This window comes from Neofelis nebulosa, chromosome 3 (assembly GCF_028018385.1).
Source record: "Neofelis nebulosa isolate mNeoNeb1 chromosome 3, mNeoNeb1.pri, whole genome shotgun sequence".
Classification (NCBI taxonomy): domain Eukaryota; kingdom Metazoa; phylum Chordata; class Mammalia; order Carnivora; family Felidae; genus Neofelis; species Neofelis nebulosa.
In genome coordinates this window covers 206,839,815-206,854,224 of record NC_080784.1, presented here as the reverse complement: position 1 = coordinate 206,854,224, position 14,410 = coordinate 206,839,815, and the positions used below count along the sequence as shown (strand labels likewise).

The 14,410-nt window shown below is 58.7% G+C and overlaps 1 long non-coding RNA gene across 1 annotated transcript; it reads right to left on the bottom strand.

The window, feature by feature from the left end:
- Nucleotides 1-9,862: 9,862 nt before the first annotated feature.
- Nucleotides 9,863-13,930, bottom strand: LOC131507924 (uncharacterized). The gene is made up of 2 exons (XR_009259824.1): nt 12,680-13,930; nt 9,863-10,075 (listed from the first exon to the last, which is right to left on the bottom strand). It is a non-coding gene; the product is annotated as an uncharacterized LOC131507924 (long non-coding RNA).
- Nucleotides 13,931-14,410: the final 480 nt, after the last annotated feature.

The following is a 14,410-nucleotide window of genomic DNA, read 5'->3' as shown; positions in this document are numbered from 1 at the left end:
CACCAGGCCTCCACCTGCCGCGCGCGCGCGCACACACGCGCGCGCACACACACACACACACACACACACACACACACAGCAACACATCTCTGCCCCGCACCCATACGTGCACCTGCTAGGCCTCCACCAGGCCCCCACCTGCCCTGCACCCGCGCGCGCACACATACACACACCTGTCCCGCACAGGCACGTGACTCGCATCGGCACACCCGCACAAGCACCCATCTACACACTTTCTCCGCACACACGTTCGCCGTGTGCCATCTGCTCCACACCCACTGGACCTTTACTGGCAGGCCGCACCTGCTCAGCACCCAACCGAGTGCCAGGCCGCATCTGCCCTGCACCCGCACCCCGGGACCAGTGTGTGACCTGCACCTACCTCACACCACGAGCGCTCCTAGGCCGGGATCGTTTAAATATTCTTGGGCCACTGCAAGGAGGCACCGCAGGTGCGCAGTGGCTCTGGGTGGCTGAAGGGTCACAGGAGGCTGTGGCAGGGATCCCAGAGGATTTCTCTGGGCAAACTTGGTCTTACGTTTGGGTTCCTGGGACCAAGGAGGAGGTGCACCCATGGTGGGGTGAAGCATGGGTGGGAGGCACCCGGGAATAGTTTCCTGATCCTGCAGAGAAGCGCAGCAACCAGAAGTCGGCATCAAGAAGCCTGAGCAGGGACTTCCCTAAGCCTGGTGGTCCCTGGGAGGTGGCCACACGTGGCTGAAGCAGGGTCCCCGGCCCCTGACGGAGCAACCTATGCTTCGTTCCAGAGAGGCACTGGTGGGAGGGTCACCAGGGCTCCCCTGGGGTGGGCTTGGCCAGGCCCCATGGGTGAGGTGATCAGGTGATGGGAAAGGACCTGAGAGCCCCTGGGAGCCCCTGGTCCCGGGAGCTGGAACGTTCTCGGGTGGCAGTGAGGATAGGCAACATGACTGTCCTCTTAGGTACAAAACAGTAACACGACAGCTACAGAGCTAGCACTGAGCTCTTGGTACGGCTCACTGGGCCGTGGTGGGCAATCCTGAAAAATCCTGTTATGAATCGTGTTGTTTTCAAAATTCACAAACTGGTGAGAAAGTGTGGGTGGGTTCAATAAAGAGTAACAGGGAACTGGGTATCTATTTGCAAAACAAATGCTTTTAAGCCCTCACTTAGTACTCACCTATGAAAACACCTCCCAAATTGGATTAATTAGATCGTGCAGGGGAAATGAAAGCGCAGGATATAAGGGCACATTTAGCAAACGTCTCAGAGAACCTCTTCTAAACGCAGATGCAAATTGAGTCACAAGGCAAAGATAAGAACTGCAGACCTGGGCGCATGTCTCACCCCCACGCCTCTCCCCCTTGCACACAGTGCTTACTCATGTAACATGTACTCAGGTACTCTTGACGGCCCACCCCTCCACCTCACAATCGCCCCAAACGGGGTCACAGCATGACTTCTTCCCTGAGAGTGACCGTAGCATGTAAATCAGATGCTGTCGTCCCCCTACTTAAGTCTCTTTGTGGCTTCTCGTTGCACCAACAGGAGGTGCAAGCTGCTTTCCACAGTCAGAGAGCCTGAGGCCTGGGCCACCTAGCCTTCCTCTAACCTCCCTCCATCCTCCAGCCAGGAGTCCCTCCCTGCCTACCACGTTCCAGCCACACGTCTTCCCATTGGCCACAGGACCTTTGCATGTGCTATTTCTGCTGCCTTCCCCTGCTCTTCTGTCTTTATCCTCATGCCTATTACAGAAGTTGCCTTTCTGTCTGGGCTTTCTCCCTGGGGACAGGGTTTCTGCTCACCTTCTCCCACGTATTCGAGGTGGGAACCTGCTCAATGGAGATGTGGGAAAAACTGATGCACTCTTCTGAACTTGCCTATACCTTGGTGCCTCTGCCCATCTTCAGGACTGGCCAGAGGCACCAAGGCCGCAGGTTCCCGCCTCTGGGAGCCCGCCGCGCTGATGCCCTCCACTCCCCCTCACCATCCCCTCCCCACCTTTGCACGTGGCCCTGAAGGCCCCGAACTGGCCTGCAGACAAGGGCCTGGGGTGGGCAGATGAGATGGCCCCACAGAAGCTCATTCCCACCCTGGGTGTGTCCACCACGGCCCACAGGGTGGGCCCTGACATTTAGGACAGCGCCGCCCACCCTGCCTTGCCCAGCTCAACTGTCCCCTCCAGGTGAAGCTGCCCCTCCCAGGAAAACTCACCACCTGGAAGGACAAGATAGGAGGGGCCCCACCTCTTTGCTCTTCAGAGCTGGGTTTGCACCCAAAGTAACCTGGTAAGTCAGTTCTGCTTTTGTGGAAGCCAACCCAAACTTTGCCAACCGCGGAAGACAGCCGTGAGCCCAGGAAGACTGGAGCATGTTTCTCCTTCGGGAAAGGGAGCACACCCGCCTGGCCGGCTCACTGGAGATATTAGCCTTGCAGCCCGGGCTTCTGTCCTTAGGAATTCGAGAACGTTCTAATGGCAGAAGTCCCTATTTTGCTTTTGTCTCGATGCACAATAAAAGACCCTTTGTCTTTTAGTTGTTCCGGGTCCTCTGAGACACTGCGCAGACACCTGCCTGCATGATTTATACAACAGTGCGGACGTGAAGCAGGTCTGCGACTCCCACCCCCTGCCCTGGGACGCTCGCTCGGCATTTACTCGGTGGTTCTTGAGAACACATCGCAGGCCCCCCGGGAAAGACCAGCCTCTCCCGAGGGCGTTGAGAAGAGGCCTTAGGATGCACCTTCCGGCGACTCTGATGGCTCTCAAGACACGAAGGCGTGCCTGCTGGCTTCCTGTTTCCACGGCCGGCGAGGCTGGGCCACCGGCTCTGGGTCTCAGGGCCCAGAAGGAGGCCCTGTAGGCATCACATGGGTGGAGTCGTGGAGGGGAGAGGGGTGGAGCCCTGATGGGGAAAGAGGCAGTCCTACAGAGATCTGGGCGAAGAATAGTCCAGAAAGGGAGCAACGAATGCAAAGTCCTGACGTGGGGGGAGGGTTGGGGCCTTGGGTTCTATTCCTGATGGTGGAAGGGGTGACGCGGGTGGGGGCGGGAACCTGAAGAACTTGAGGCTGGGCTGAGGGTCTGGGACAGAGGCGGTCCTGACCACCCCGTCCTGCGCAGCGGGAGTCGGCCGACCTCTACCGGGACGGTGAGGGCGGGCGGGGTCGCCAGGGAGCCAACCACAGCCCTGGCTCGGACTTGCTGAATGGGATAGGGCTGTCTAAGACACTCGGGAGTTGGACCGTGGACACCGGCAGCGGGCTACCGAAAGCCAGCGGGTCTCGGGCCAGAATTAGGGCGTCCGTCTAGGGGCTGTTTCACCCCCACCTTCGTTTCATAGCTGGAGCAGAAAGTCAGGGAGTTTCACAGCTGCAGCTGAAAGTGAGGGTGGCCCAGAGCTCCAGCATCTGCCCTGGCACCCCCTCCATGGTCTCCCCGTGGAGGCCTTCTCGGTGCCTTATCCTGGCTCCTCTGTGGACCCAACCCCCGACCCACGGGCCCTGAGCCTCCTGTCACTGTTACTGGATCTACGGAGGCCCGCCCGCCTCTCTTCCCTCCGCCTCCACCCCACCTTCCGGCCGGAGGCTCCGGGCCTGCTTGCCTGCTCGTGTGCCCGGGGCCCGTCCTGGGCCTGCACGTGGCAGGCACTCAGTGCCCACTGCTCTGCAAAGGACCCAAGTGTCCCCGGAGCTCCTGGGTCCCAGGCTCTGGGCGTGACAGTGCCAGCCCCAGACCCCATGGGAGGACCTGCTCCTGGGGGGGAACCACGTCCACGAAGAACCTCTGACATTTAGATGAGTAACTGCTTCTTCGTGAGGCTCCGTGTTCATGGCCTTGAATCCCACTTAAACACCCGTGACAGTCTCTCGTGGCAGCCACGTGCGGAAGCAAAACCCCACCTCAGGCGTCCACACCTGCCGTAACCGGGAAGGCCGGGGCGTCCGCTGCTCCCGCTGGCATCCGCGACCCCGGCGTGGAGGCCGAGGGGCAGCCACGCCTCCCCCAGGGCCCGTGTGCTCGCCGATAACACCGGAGCACCGCGTTCTGGTCTACAGACACCCGGCAAAGTTGGAACGAAGCGGGGCCGGGCCGCTGGCCAGTGCGCACGGTTCAAGCGGTGGGATAAAGACATCGCCGGCGGGTGAAACCTGCAGCACCCGCCACCCAGACACCACAGCCGCCACGCGAGTCACGGCACTTCTGAGAGACTTGGGTTTTCAGCCGCAAGATGGGGGACACGAGTGTCCACCTGCAGCGGGTTAAGGAGGGCGAGAGGCACTGGGGGCTCGCCTGTCCTCACTGGGGGCTCGCCTGTCCGCCCTGCTGCTTTACCACTCCGGTCCCAGCCTCCTCCGTCGGCAAGTGGGAACGAAGGGTCACCTGTCTGGCAGGCTCGCGAGGACCTGGCGAGACAAGTCACGGTGACTGAAGGCTGCCTCCTTGCCCGGTGTGCCGGACCGAGGAAGGCACGGAGGTCCTGGCCCCAGAAAGCCCCCTGCACCCAGCTTCCCCCACCAGTTAGCACAGGGTGTGGCCTCACATGTTCAGGGAGAAAGTGTCCCAGCCGGTCCAGAGCCCCTCCTGAGACAGGTCACACCTTATGAGTCATTCACTGAGTTTTAGGTAAGAGAGGATGTCAATGGGCTAAATTGTGTCCCCCTCAAATGCATTCATTGGAGGCCTAGCCCCCAGGATCTCGGAACATGACCTTATTTAGAAACAGGGTCTTTGCAGATGTCGAGTTAAAATGAGATCCTTTGGGTGGGCCTACTTCAACGACTGGTGTCCTTCTAAGGAGGACAGAGGCCTTGAGACAGAAACATAGACAGTGTCACGTGTAGACGGACATATCTACAAGCCAAAGGACACCAAAGATTGTCAGCAAAGCCCCGTGTGCGAGGGGAGAGGCAGGGACCAGATCCTTAGAGCCTCCAAAAGGAAACACCTTGCCAACAGATTGATCTTGGACTTCTGGCATCACGAACCAAGAGGCGATAGGTTTCTGTTTTAATAAAGCCACCGGTTTGTGGGGCGTCCTCACGGTAGCCACGGAAGACCGATGCAGGGGGAAGAGCAGATATTCAGAAGTAGACTTCCACCTCTGGCATAACCCAAGACGCCCCCCCCCCGCCCCCCCAGAACTTGCAAGTACGAGATGGAAACAGCAGCCTTGCGGCGACAGGTGGCTCAGTCGGTGCAGCGTCCGACTTCGGCTCAGGTCGTGATCTCGTAATTCGTGGGTCCGAGCCCCATCTCGGGCTCTGTGCTGACAGTTCGGAGCCTGGAGCCTGTTTCAGATTCTGTGTCTCCCTCTCTCTCTGTCCCTCCCACACTCACTGTGTCTCTCTTTCAAAAATAAATAAACGTTAAAAAAAAAAATAAAGAACGAAACGGCAGCCTTTTCCTGTGGAGCTGAGCTCACAAGAAGGTTGGGAGTGTTACGGGGACAGAGCAGAGCAGGGCGCTGAAGGGCGGAGGCCCGGGAGGGGTTCAACACCCACCCAGGGGAGGAGAGAGAGGCCTCCCGGGCCCATCCAAGGCCAGGGCTGCACAGCACACTCCACCTCTTGGGAGGGACGTGAACAAGGAGACCTTACTCGCAGGGACAGGGCACTAAGGAGGCCTGCGGGCCCGGGCAGCTGTGACACAGCCAGGGCCCAGAGCCTCACGCAGTGTAGATCCTGCCCTGTGGAGCCGTCGCAGTCCAGGCCCTGTCACCCCCGCAGTGGATGAAGGGACATAAAACCCGGACCGGGGCCAGTGATGCCCACGGGGACCAGGGCAGAAGAAATGCACGATCGCCACGGGGGACAAGCTCTTGACCCAGCCCACGTGGTTCCTGCCGGTAAAAGACGAGTTCACCTCTGGGAGTGCGAATCACAGCAAGAAGGAGCCACCACGGGGGCGTCAGATACACAAACAGCAGGCCGCCCGGCAAAGAATGACCCAGAGTGAGTCCGACAAGCGGGCATCAGCTACCACGGTTAACACGGTGAAAGGGCCGATGGAGTGAGAGGACAGGGGAATGACGGCAGGTGGAATTCCAGGGGAGGGGACCGACATTCGGAGGAGAAAGCAGTGGTCACGAGAACGACTCGAGTCCTCAGATTCAGGAATACTATGAGTGTTAAGCCGGAAAAAACCCAAACCTGCGTTTCTACATTTGAGGGTGAAACCATAGAATACACAAGAGGAAAAGAAAGCCCTGAATCACCTCGAAAGCAGTCATGACGACAGCTGACTTGTTGGTGACGGTGGTAAAAGTCAAACAATAGTGGTAGCTCTGCTTTTTTTCGAAGTCTCAAGATAAAATAACTATTACCTTAGGACGTTATTATCTGTTTTGGTGTAAAAAGTTACCCCAAGACTCAGCAGCTCAAAGCAAAACACTTTGGTCCTCACAGCTTCTGCGGGTCAGAACCCAGGCGTGGCTCAGCCGGGCCCTCTGCCCCACTGTCTGTCACACGGCCGCAGTCACGGCGCTGGGTCTGCGTCCTCATCCGAAGGCTCGCCCGGGGGGTCTCGGTTCCCCCCGACCGCGAGGCGGAGGCCCCGTGCTCTGGTGCCTCGTGGGCCTCTCCCAGGCGGCAAATGGCCTCATCAGAGGACACGAGCCAGAAAGGCTACAGGGAATCTTCTAGCAAGACGGGAGGCGCGGTCGGGGAAGTGGCGGGTGTAGGTCCCCCTCCCGGGCAGGCACCGGGGGCTCACACGAGGAGGGAGGGTCAGGCATCCGCCCGATCCCACACACCGTCACTCCCCAGTGGGGGCCGTAACAAAGCCACCTTCAAACACACGAGACTAAACGTTACCAGCATCACGTCCACGTTGGAGTCTCTCCTTGAGGAAGCGCTTCAGGAGGAAACAAGGGGCTGAGGGAGAAGGTGCGAGAAGCAACGAAGAGGACTGCCCGTGTTAAATAGTAACAGTGACACAAGCGGTCAAGGAACAAACCCAGCGGAGCCGAGGTAGCGGGCAGACGAGGTGGCAGGAAAGCAGAGTGGCGCGGGGCCTTGCACTACTCAGCGGAGGCCAGTGGTGCCGGGTACATCCCTGCCCTTAAGTACGTGCGTTTAAAAAAAATTTGTTAACGTTTTATTCATTTTTGAGACACAGAGACAGAGTGTGAGCGGGGGAGGGCAGAGGAGAGGGAGACACACAATCGGAAGCAGGCTCCAGGCCCTGAGGTGTCAGCACAGAGCCCGATTGGGGGCTTGAACCCACGAGCTGTGAGATCATGATCTCCGAGCTGAAGTTGGAGGCTCAACCGACTGAGCCCCCAGGTGCCCCCAGATATGTGTGTTCGAAGAGTGAAGTCAGCCACTGAAAGAATACTGAGAGCTTCCAAGTCCGTGGTGGGGGGCAAGGAAAACACTGATCGATCTCATAGGAGTCGGGAAGAGAGAAAAAAGGCAAGGATGAAGTATGGTAAAGAGAAAAACTAAAATGGGGAAAAGCTCAAACCGTAACCATCATCCCAGTAAAGTGCCACGGATTGAAACTAGCCAGTTTTTAACGATCGCTTATCAAACTGGGTGAAGAAACAAAATGCAGCTGTGTCCTGATTCTAAGGGCAGAGTCAAAGCAATAAGGAAGGAGACGTATCCGCAAGTGTGAACCACAAGAAAACCGTTCCCACGTTATCGGCGCAGCTGGAATCCACCCGAAGACTGTGGTCATGCGCGGAGAGCACGCCGGGCACGCTGAAGCGGGTCGCTGGGGGGGTTGAATGACTCTGAACTCGCAGGTAGCAAACACACGGCTTGAGAATACGTAAGGCGGACATCGGCAGAGCCCCAGAACCATCAGCTCTGCGGTCAGAAGGGACGGTGACGATGGACCAGGCCTAGAATTAACCCGCTCACAAAAACCCGGGGGACACGGTCACGAGCAAGACGCGCAACCACAGGATCCCTTACCTTCAAGCGCACGTGGGATGTTTACCAGCAAGGGACGCACCGCAGGGCCACAAAGCCAAATCGCAACAGAACACCCAAGGGGACGCAACGACAATAGTACGGAGAAACAATCACCAAACATTTGGAAATGTAAAACCGTAAAGTAACATGTGACTGATGGTTCAGGGAACGAATCAGAGTGGGGCCTTAAGACAGGGAGAACCCCGCCACGAAGAAAGACCACGCCTCTTTAGGGTGCAGCTTCCCTCGACCTTGGAGGCAGTCCCTATCCGGAAAGCGTGGGCACGAGGAAGCAAAGGCAGAGAAGGGCTAGAGGGAGACCCGGGGAGCACGGCGAACGATAAAGCAGTGACCTGTGGGATTGAGAACTGGAAACAAGAGCGGACGTGAGGCGGATCGAACATTGTCCCAGCTGGCTCCCTGCAACGACTGTGCGGCAGGAAGCTTCTAACCCCGCCTGCGGGCGCCCGCTCGCCAGGACGGCCCTTCCAGAGCCGGCGCGGGGCTGGCCGGCCCTTCCAAAGAACAAGACACAGCAGAAGTGACGGGACGCCCCTGCCGAGAGTGGGCGACAAGAAGGTCACTGTGGCTTCTGCGTCCTCCCTGCTCTGGGGACACCGGCTGGCACGCCGTAAGCTGCCCCGTGCAGAAGCCCGCGTGGCAGAACCGGGGTGGGGGTGGGGGGGCGGCTGGCCGTGTGAATGAGCTTGGAGGCGGACCCCGCCCCGGCCGGCCCGACGCTGCATCCCAGCCACCGCTGCACGGCCTCCAAGACCCAAGAAAAGGCACCGGATCAGGCTGCGCAGAAAGTGCCAGCTAACACGTGTTCGCCGTTCGGGCCGCTGGGCTGTGATGTCCTGTGCTGCCCAGCAACAGGTAATCGTCACAAATAAGCTAGAAGGGTCACGACGTGGCAAGACTGAAGGAGACACGGGGGAAGAACTCGCCACTGAACAGTATCGGTGACACAACCACAGATGGAACAGAGATTTTAAATTAAAAAACAAGATTATAGCCGATTTTTGTCAATAAATTCAAAGCTTAAGTAAAATAAGCAATATTTTATTAAAAATTAAACTTATCGGGGCGCCTGGGTGGCTCCATCGCTGAAGCGTTGGACTTCGGCTCCGGTCACGACCTCGCGGTCCGTGAGTTCGAGCCCCGCGTCGGGCTCTGTGCTGACGGCTCAGAGCCTGGAGCCTGCTTCCGATTCTGTGTCTCCCTCTCTCTCTGCCCCTCCCCCGTTCATGCTCTGTCTCTCTCTGCCTCAAAAATAAATAAACATTAAAAAAAAAAAAACTTAAGGGGCGCCTGGGTGGCGCAGTCGGTTAAGCTGCCGACTGCGGCTCACGTCACGATCTCGCGTGATCTCGCGTGAATTCGAGCCCCGTGTCAGGCTCTGGGCTGATGGCTCAGAGCCTGGAGCCTGTTTCCGATTCTGTGTCTCCCTCTCTCTGACCCTCCCCCGTTCATGCTCTGTCTCTCTCTGCCTCAAAAATAAACAAACGTTAAAAAAAAACATTAAAAAAACGTGTAGCCTAATATATTTAGAAACAGAAATACAAAGTTATATAATATGAGCAAACGGAATCCATCAACATGCACAAAAATAGTAATTATGCCAAATTAGGCTTATTCCAGGAATCATCAGAAAACACGATTCGGGGCACCTGGGGGGCTCAGCCGGTTGAGTGTCTGATTTTAGCTCAGGTTATGATCGCACGGTTTGTGAGTTCAAGCCCCGTGGTGGGCTCACTGCTGTCCACACAGAGCCTGCTTCAGATGGTCCTCCTCTCTCTCTGCCCCTTTCTGCTCATGCGCGCTCTCTCTCTCTCTCTCTTTCTCAAGAATAATAAACATTTAAAAAAAGAAAAAAGGAAGACAAATGAACATTTAACACATTATCGGTGGAACTTGTCCACAGAATCATCACAACGTATACAAGAAACATTACTTGATAAAATCTAGTGCACACTATTTTTTTTTCTTTTAAATTAGGATTATACATGTATTTGTTTACTAAGGCCACTGTAAACAAAGTACCACAGACTAGATGGCTCGAAGCAACAGAATGGGGCCTCACTCGTTTGGAGGCTAGAAGTCTAAATGAAGGTATGTGCGGGGCTATGGTCCCCCCTCCTCTTCTTGCTGGAAATTCTCACTTTTCCTTGGCACGCTGTTTTTTCATTGGGGCAAAATTGACATAACATCAAATTTAACCATTTTAAAGTGTACGGTTCGGTGGCTTCCAGTATACAGATACAGATACAGATACAGATACAGATACAGATACAGATAGATATAGATACAGATGTAGATGTAGGCAATATAGATACGAACATGGGCACAGATGCAGATATAGACGTAGACGTAGATATCCACTGTGTCGTGCAACATCAGCACTAGGCAATTCTAGACCATCTCCGTCACCCCCAAAAGAAACCCCATCCTATAGGGCAGCCCCTCCCCTTTTTCCCCTCCCCTCAGACCCTGACAACCACAAATTTGCCTTCCATCTCTCCCTGCTTTCCATCGCACGGAGGATTACGCTTCCACAAACTCCTTGTGTCCGGGCCGGCCCGAGAGAGAAGTCCTGGCCGGAGAGCTGGACGCGGGTGACGTGTCGCTTCGGAGGCACAACACAGAGCCGCCGGCGCAGCTGCCCCAGCACCCTCTTCCACCGAGGCGGTCCCGGGGCCACTCGCTGTGGCGGTGCCAGACCGGGGCTGCCACACCGCATGTCCCCACCTCCCGTGCCCACGCACGCCCCCCTCCCTGAGCACGAGGGCGAGCTTGCGATGTGCGTGAACCAGCAGAACACGCAAACTCGATGGGATGCCATTTCCACAATTATCGTAATGAGATTTTAATGCCCACCTAGCGAAGCGACTCTCCCCCCTGCATGTGGCAGGTCGCCAAGGGTGGCCTCCAGACGATGGCCAGCAAGAGACAGGCCCTCGGTCTAGCCGGGGCAGGATGCTGTCACGACCACCGGGTGAGCTTGGAAGTGGGTCCTTTCCAGTCTGTCCTCCGAGGGGGACGCGGCCGGGCCACTCCTGACCCACAGAAACCGTCAGAATCACGTGCCAAAATAGGTGTTGTTTCAGGTCCCTGAGTCTGTGGCAATACTGTCACATGCTGTAAGTATGTGCAGTGGTGACAGACAGGATGCTGGCCCTCCATGCTGGAGAGTCGTTTCGCTAGGTGGGCATTAAAATCTCATGCTCACCCAGGACGGTGGTGAGGGCATACGGGCATAACAGCAAGACGCCCGGCCTGTGGTTTTGAGCCACGGCCGCCGGGGCTTTGGTGACCACAACATAACCTGGCCTATTATCACTGATCACTTTCCAATGATAAATGACCTTCAACGCACAGCTTACAGGGCCGGCGATGGCGGGGGGTGGGGGTGGGGGTGCCCATGGCTGGAGGGACGGCTGCCTGGACAGAGAGAGGCTCAGGCCTTTGTCGGAGGATGAGAACCAGCCACCCAAGGTGACCCAGCGGGACCCAGCAGCAAGGGCAGGGCACTGGATGCCTTCACCTCACCCAGTGCCTGTGGGGGTCCTCTGGGTCCAGCTCCCCCAGGGCCCTCCGGGGCCGCGGGCAACGTGGGGGAGGGGAGCACGGGGGACCTCTGGCGGCACCCCTCAGTCATTGCGCATCGAATCTTGACCCACGAAGGGTGGCTGGAGTCCAGGACAGACAGCCCAGCAAGAAATGGATGGAGGCCAGAGCCAAGCCCCCAGGGTCGCCGCTCCCCCGCCCCCGGCCCGTCCCCCACCCCTTCCTCCTCTTCCTCCTCCCCCCACTGCCCCGTGGCAGGAGTTTGGGAGGTGAGAGCTCCCCAGCACGGTCTCTGGAAACACAATTTGGCGGGCACCCACATGGCGGGGGTCAAAGTGTGGCAGACCCCTGGGGGGCGGACAGACTATGACCGTGAACCTTGAACCATCACGACGACAACGATTTGCTGTCTCCCCCAGCAGGACAAATCGAAACAGCTCAGCGGAGATGTTTGGGGCAGTCTACATAAGGAAAACCGCACACAGGACATCGGGCCACGGCAGCCCGAGGTGGGGAGGACCTCTTCCCAGAGCCTGGCGAGTTTCTGGTGCTCTGCCTTTCAAAGCGCGCCCCCCCCAGTCCCCACCCCACCGCAAGCACCCAAGGGTCCCCTCAGACCCCGCTGGAGGCAGAGTGCCCCCCAGGCCCGGATCTGAGGCCCAGGGCCGGGCCTCCTGCGTCTCACCTTCTCTTAAGGACACCAGCCACGCTGGGTCACGGCCCGCCCTGTACCAGCGGGACCCTACCTTGACTAATTACAGCTGCGATGACCCTGTCTCCCATAAGGTCGCTGAGACCCCGGGAGTTATAATGTCCACAGACTGTGGGACAGAGTCCAGTCCCGCACCCTCGGTTTGAGGTGAGACGTGCCAGAGGCTTCTAGCTTCCACAGCTCGCCCGTCTCCCCCCCAGAGCTCCCGTCAGAGCTGGCGGACAGGCTGCAGACCCCCAGCCTGCGAACAGGGGTGTGGAGAGGTCTAGGGGGCACGCTGGTGGGCACCCCGACCTCCGGGCACCTCGCCACCGCAGGGGTCAAGAAAGGGCTCCGCCGCCGTTGGGCCCCTTCTGTGTGGGATCCCTCAGGATAGTGGTTAAGCCAAAATCGTGACCGTTAAAGTTATAGATGGCTGTTCGAAAACCTTACTTTTAAAACCCTCCAAGTCACCCATGTGCCCTAAACTCGACCGCAAACTTCAGTGACTTCTCTGCTCACCACTGCTTCGTGGGCCCGGATTCGGTTTCCTTCTGTCCGACTGCCCCTTTCTCGACCTTTCAGAGAGCATGTGGGTAATCTGCCAGAATCCGTGTGTGCGGGGACGAGGTGTCCCCTGGATGGCCACGTGGGCGGCCACAGCAGTCCGGCCCCCAGCACGTGGGAACACCGCTCTCACGCCGCGGCCAGCATCCAGGTCGGAAGCCTGTGGTCAGCGGGATCAGCGTTCGTTTGCAGGCCGTGAAACTTCGGTCTCTAGCAGCTTCTTAGGCTGAACGTGAAGCGACAATTCATTCATTAGGAATTAGTTTTTGGCATCCATCGTATGGACGGCTCCAGGCGCTGAGCACGTAGGTGAACAGGGCGGGCAAAGCCCTGCTCCCCGACCTGACCAGCCAGGGGCACAGACAAGGGAGCCAAACCAACTACCAAGCAGCTCCAGGTGGTGACCGCCGCCCGGAGAGACACGAAGAGAAGGTGCTGGAAGGGACGCAGCGACAGGGGAAGGGCCCCGGATCACAGGAACACGGGGCCTGGCACCAGCAGAGGAAGAGGAAGGCCGGGGCTGTGGCACCGTGTGGGTGGGACCTGTTCCCACCCCCTTTCTTCAGGCAGAGGGTCCTTCCTTCACCTTGTCAACGCGAGGGGGGGGGGGCGGGTCACAGCCAGCAGATGACGTCAGCAGATGACACAGCCTCCCTCACCTGAGCCTGTGTCCAGGCGGCATCCTCGGAGCGTTCTGTCCTCTGGGTGTCCCCATGCCACCGTGAGGTCCTTAGAAACAGGTTACCTCCCATTTCTGCTCCCGCCCCCAGCTCCAAGGTTTGCTCGGATAATTTCCCACCTTCTTCTCCGGATGATCATCGGGCATTTCTGGCAGCACATCCGCACCCATTCCTCGAGTGCCCCGCGCAGAACTCCCGGGAGGCTGTGGGGCACGGGCCCCAGAGCCCGGGGCTGGGGGTCCCCACGCCTGGCTCACCAGCCGGGTGCTCGAGGCCAGGGAGTGGCCCCCATGAGAAAACGTGTTCTCGTCACCGTGCGAGGCCCTGAGGGGCGTCTGAACAGGGCAGTGACGCACCCGGAGTGTGCACGGCTGGGAGGGCTGCAGGGTCCCAAAGAGCAGCAGGCGTCCTCCGGGCCAGACACAGGAAGGCCTGTAATGCCAAGGAGAACCCCGCCTACACCCTCAGGTGGCCGGGCCGGGCGGCCCCTCTTCTGCCTTCTGCTCAGGCCCGGCTGTGCCCCAGTCTTCCCAGTGACCCCGTGTCTCTCTCGGGGTCTACCCACACCAGCAGCGTCTGGGAACCACCTACCAACCCCTGATGTCCGTCCCCCTTGCTGTGGAAAAGACCTCCGGGACCAGGCTCAGACCCCTGAGGTACATCTCAGACTGTGCCCACAGTCCGTCCACTGAGCCACCCTGACCACCGCCCCCTCCCCCTGCGGCCTTTCCGACAACCTCGCCCTGGGCTCCAGCAGCACAGGACCCCCACCTGTTCCTCTCCGGCGGGGGGGGGGGGGGGGGGGAGGGCTTCTCCAGCCAGCGGCCAGGGATGGGGGCGGCCAGGGGGGCGCGGCTCGAGCCCCCGCTGGACACCGGACGGGCTGGGGCACCACCCGCACGCAAGCTCTGTCACCCGACACCTCCGAGAACGTCCCAAGCGGGAGAATGTCCTCCAGCCGCCGGCGAGGACAGAGGCGGAGAGAGTCCGGTGTTACTGGTGTACC